The sequence below is a fragment of the Emydura macquarii genome, unplaced genomic scaffold (assembly GCF_026122565.2).
Source record: "Emydura macquarii macquarii isolate MOO-44397 ecotype Brisbane River unplaced genomic scaffold, CSIRO-AGI_Emac_v2 contig_2369, whole genome shotgun sequence".
In the NCBI taxonomy this organism is placed as follows: Eukaryota; Metazoa; Chordata; order Testudines; family Chelidae; genus Emydura; species Emydura macquarii.
This window is the reverse complement of record NW_027132506.1, coordinates 4,214,596-4,220,047: the sequence shown is the minus strand read 5'-3', so window position 1 is coordinate 4,220,047 and position 5,452 is coordinate 4,214,596. Positions and strand designations below refer to the sequence as shown.

The window sequence follows — 5,452 nt, the reverse complement described above, 5'->3', positions numbered from 1 at the left end:
CCACGAGATCTGTGTACTCTGGCGGCAGTGCGTGGAGCGCTGTGTGCACAAGATACAGTGCTCCAAAAGTGCCTAGTATTTCAATGTGTGGTATGTATGGCCCAATTGAAATACATTTAATTCAAATCTGGCCCACCATAGCAAATGAGTTTGACACCCATGGTCTATATAGACGTTATGTTTAAAAAAACTCAAAACAAGACACTCCCTGCAGACACTTCTCCCTCTCGTGAGGGGATGAGAGCGCAAACACCATGTGACAGATGTGTGGTCACGTCACTTAATGCATTTCTGGAAGGTGCTCAGCTACTCCAGTGAGTAGTGCAGTATAAGACTATATGGACTAGACTAGACTACATACTCTCAGCCTGAGCTCCAGCTTGATATAGTTCTTGTCCTGGGATTTTTAAAAAGTTGTGTCCCATTCCTACCTTGTACCCCATGCCCCCTGATACATACACCCTGCAGGGGGCGATGTTGCCCACCATGTCAGGCTGCACCAGGCCTTTTGAGGCCCCTTGCTGGAGGCATTGCAGCCTTACCACACCCCATCCCAAAAAAGGAGCAGTGAAGGTGAGTCCTCCAAGCCTGCCTAGAAAGGCTTCAGGGAACCAGCCAATCAGAGCTCACCAGGCCCAGTTAAAAGGAGCTGCAGTGGAGCAGTTCCTGTTTGGGGCCAGAAGGGAGAGGACAGATGAACTCTCCAGGCCAAGAGGCCTGGGCTAAGATAACAGGGGGGAAGACGATGGGACCTAGTGAGAAGCAGCCCAGGAAATGTAGTAGCAATAGCAGCAGCAGCTATTAACAAAAGCCACAGGTGGCTGCTATTTGTAGGGTCCCTGGGTTGGGACCTGGAGTAGTGGGCAGGGCTGAGTGACAGGTCCTCCCACTGGCCACGAGGCTAAAGCCCCGAGAAGGGGATGTTTTTTATTTTGGAGCCTGAGAAAGGGGATAGAGTTTAAACAGGCCTCGAGGTGTGGCCGAAGTCCCTGGAGACAGCCAGCCGTTTTTGGACTGTGTTACGCTGGGAGGGGTTCCTTCCTCTGTTCAAATGGTGCGTGACTTAGCCGGAGGGCCGAGCCATGGGAGACCCATGTGAGGAGGGCACCAGGTGCTGGAAGCAGAGAGGGAGTGTGCTGGGTCACACCCAATCAACAGGAGGCGCTCCAGAGAGGTGAGTGGCCCCTGTCACACCAACTCTTGTGAATTTTATGGCGAATCTCCCAATATTTAAAGTTCCAGCTGCTGGTGTCAGGCAAATACACCAGACTTGCAGCTTTCATTTTAAAAAACCCAGTAAGTTTCTAGCCCTTGTGGCTGTGGAGAAAACCTTGAAAATATGACCCCTAGGGATTCAAAAGCCAGAAGGCAAATATAAAGAAGCTAAAATGTATTTTTAAAATCTCATGATTGATAAGCCAGTCTCGCGTTTGGGGTCCTGGGTTTCTGAATGCTTGGGGCTGGCGATCCTGGGAGGGCCAGGTCTGTGTGCCCCTCAGCCTGCACTTACACCCTCCTTTGATGCCTTAAAAGGTACACGGGTCTTGCAGGATGCCTCTCCCCCACAGTGACTGACATGCGTGCACAGCATTGCACAGTGGTTTGCACCCCAGTGGGGTTTGGCGCTTTTGAAAGCATGGCCACATGCATCATCACAAAACAGGCTTCACTCAGTGGTCTCGGACAGCAGCGCTGACTGCACTTCATGGTCGCCATTAGGGCCGGGTTACGCCACCTTTCTTGAGGGTGGAGAATGCCGACCGCTGTGAAGTTCTTGGCAACACTTGTAAGCGTCAGTGTGCGTTGGCCCCTCTGTTGCTTCGGTTTGTCCAATAAAACACGGCAACTGATAACCTCCTCTTATCTCTTGCCAACCTTGCTCCTGTTTCCAATCCCTTTCCAGCCCATGTGGTTCCCATCACAGACACGAGAGCTGATTGACTGAAGCACGGGAACAATTTACCAAGGTGAAATCGCCCTCACTGGCCCTTTTGAAGGCAAGATGGCATGTTTTTCCAAGAGATCTGCTCTCGATCAACCAGGAATTGATTCAGAGCAGTCCTAGCTGATACCGGAGATCAGACTGAAAGATCACAGGGGTCTCGTCTGGCCTGGGAATCTGTGGAAAATGGCAATGAGTTTTTGCAAAATAATTTCCATTGCGTGAGGTTCAAAAAGGAGCAGTTCTGTGTTTCTTCCAAAATTTCCACTAACATTTTTACCCTAAAATGATCAGGGTTCCCCCCCCATTATTTCCTCGTTACAGGAAGATCTCCGAGTATTAAGAGATCAGCTCAGGCCTGTGACAGAGGGATTCTAGAACTGTTAGCAAGATGTGCTGGATATAAAAGGCCTGCTGTCCTTAGGCTGGGGGAGGCGATGGTGCTGAGAGTTTTTCTGCCCGGGAGCAGGCGAGACCAAGCCAGGCCAGGCTATCCCTGCTCCTGCCAAAGGGAAAGGAGCGGAAGGCAGAATCCTGGGAGGCAGATTGGAGAGAATTGAGGAAAGGACAGTTGGGTTCCCTTCATGAAAAAGGGAGAACCTAGATGTTCTCCTAGACCCCTCTGTGCGGACCACATTGCCAAGAGTTATGTGTTCCTTTTGGACTGTTATTTACCCGGGGAGGGGGAATTTTTGGTTCAGTCAGAGGGTTAAACCACTGAACCAACAGAGGAAACTGAGGCACTAGCCTAACCTGATGACAAGAAGTTAAGTGGCATTGTTACACTGCTTTTTTCTCCTCCCATTTTGCCACTGAAAATTGGGGCGGGGGGGTATTAGAATTGGGGGATAGGGGTGTTAATTTTTTTTGTTGAAGCCCCCCCTCCCCCCAGAAAACTTAGAAAAATAATTCCCCTCCTCCCCCATTTCCCCCCTATTTTGTTTCTTTGCTGAGAATTTTGTGTTTGGAAAAAGGCTGAGCAGCTCAAAGGGACGTGTGGACACATTGGCTGCCTGCCTGGGGGGGAAAGAAACGCAGCCACCGTTTTAATGAACCTACTGAGCAAAACAAATCCTTTCTGAGCCTGCAGGTGATGACTCATGGGTCTCAGGAGAGGAAAGCACAGGGCTTGCGATGTCTTCTCCCATCCCTCTGAGTGACAAGCGGGTGAGATTGGGCCTGGGGAAGCGGGAGGCTTGATAGCTGACGATAGACTTTTCCTGCAGAGTGCTGGACTATGAGCTCCTTACTCGACAATTTTCCCCAACCCTAGATGTACTGAAGCCAACAGATGGCTAACCCCAGTGCCGGCAAGTCACCAGCAACATTACGGGCTGACCAGGAGAAGGACCTGCTGCAGATTAGAGGGTTAATTGGTAACATGTCCTGATAATAAACCAGGTGCCTGCGCTACGCTCTCTTCCCTTTGCCCTGGGACAGGGGCTGCTTGAATAGTTTGTTGTGACCTCCCTGGGGGGGTCAGAGGTTGAATCTTTGGAAAAACTTTCTAACCCTCAGGGCAGTTCAGCTTCCAAGGGGGGCTGTGGGGTCCCCGGCACTGGAGAGTTTTAAGCACAGGTTGGACAAGCCCATGTCAGGGCTGGTGTAGGTTGAGTCGGTCCAGCCTCCGCACAGTGGGTGGACTGGATGACCTCTCCAGGTCCCTTCCAGCCCCACGTTTCTAGGATTTGCTGATCCAGCGGGAACAGCCCCCGAGTTTCCTCTGAGACTCAAGCCAAAAGCGATGGCTGATTTCGCCCAGTAGGTTCCTCGCACACACTGGCGTACCGTGGGTCTCCGGCACCCAGGGACCAATACTTTGTTTTGTGGCCCCCCCCCCCCCTTGGCAGCAGTGCCCCGCGGGGAGGAGGGGTTCGGTGGCTGGTTTCCCACTCCCCCCCACACTGTGGGGGCAGCAGGTGCGGCTGGAAGCAGGAGTGACAGGGGCAGATGCTCCTGGGCCGCCCGCTGGCTGGCGGGGCGGTTGGGGGGGGTGATGGGCTCTGGTCCCTGCAGCTCCCCCTGGCTCCTGCTGGCATCCCCGGGCTGCAGGCCGGGCGGAGGAGCCGGAGTCAAGGCGGGGAGTAGGGAAGGTGGGGAGGACGAAGGGTGGGAGAGTGGGGAGCTGCCTATCCCCTGACCCGACCGTCCCCCGAACTGCCTGGTCCGGCTTTCCTCAGCCTCTCACACGGGCCCTGCTCGCTCCCCGCGTGGGACCCCCGGCGTCTCGTCCGACCCCAGCGGTTTCTGCCCTGAGCTGCTGTTTTAGGATCTCCCCCCCCCCCCCCCAGCACAAAGATCTCTACCCGCCCCCCACTCCCTGCCAGAGCTTGTCCAGCCCCTCTCGGGTCAGATCCGTGCCCGAGAGTCTCTGGGGCCGCGCCCTGCAGGCGTTTCACAGCAGCCGCTGCCCCAGGCACTGCCAGGCTGACTGGGCTGGTTCAGGCCAGGAACTGGGGGGCAGGCCGCAGTCCTTAGGGGACAATTTCCTAAAGCGAGGGGGGGGTTGGTTTGCACAGGCTGGGGCACCCCTCTCCCACCACTGTGTCCTGGGGTGGGGCCGGGTGCCCGGCTCTCCCTCTGCCATCCCATCCCAGGGCAGGGCAGGGGTGGCAGGTCCCCCCCATTCCTGGGCCTTCTCAGCCTCTCTCTGTCCCCCGCAGATTCCTCCCACCAAGTTCCCCTTCTGCTTTCACACTGTCTGGGCCCCCCATCTCTGCCCCAGTTCTGTCTCCAGCTCCTCCCGTGTCCCCATCATCATCCGCCCCCTGCGCTGTCCCCAGAACCCAGGAGCCGGCTCGTGGAAGGCCGGGGGGTTGGCGGGAGGATGGTTCCCCAGAGGGCAGCTCCAGTGGGGCGGCTCCGTTGCGGGTCAGACAGGGCCTCCTGGCAGGGGCCTTTCCCCAGCCGGGCAGATACTGATTGGCAGCTGGCAACAGGGACATGATGCAACACCAGGGAGGGGCAGGCTGGGGGCAGCAGGGCCGGCACGGTGCCCCCGGCTGCGAAGGGAGAGGAAGGCGGGTTTGGAAATCGACCTGTCCGTGCCCCAGCCAAGGGCCCATTTCCCCTCCGTTCCTGGCCTTCTCTCCGAAGGGCTCCCTGCGTTAGGGCCGGGCCCCACCCCTGGAGGGCACCGGTCCTTGGGGGGACGCTGGCACTACGGGCTGCTCCCCCTAAACCGTGTGGGTGAGGGGGGCTCTGCTGCATTCGGCTGAAAGCTGTGTCAGGGAACTGATGCCAGCGAGGGGCTGGGCAGAGGGTTCCCTTCAGTGGGCTGGAGTAGGGGGGACGTCCCCCCCCCCGCTGGATCCCCTGCGCTCCATCTCTCTCCGGGGCCTGGCGCCCTCCTTCACCGGCAGGAAGGGACTGGTGTCGCGCTGGGGTTCGGTTCCCCACATGGCAAACCCCGTCGGCCAACGGTTACATGTGGGTAGCTCTAAGCACGACTGCCCGGGGCTGTAACTGCGTCTGGCTGCCCCCCCCCCGGCTGCTGGCTGGGCGACCTGG

The 5,452-nt window shown here is 56.8% G+C and overlaps 1 long non-coding RNA gene across 1 annotated transcript; it reads left to right on the top strand.

The window, feature by feature from the left end:
• Positions 1–952: 952 nt before the first annotated feature.
• LOC137161720 (uncharacterized) lies at positions 953–3,363 on the top strand. The gene is made up of 3 exons (XR_010922162.1): positions 953–1,174; positions 3,033–3,109; positions 3,216–3,363. It is a non-coding gene; the product is annotated as an uncharacterized lncRNA (long non-coding RNA).
• Positions 3,364–5,452: the final 2,089 nt, after the last annotated feature.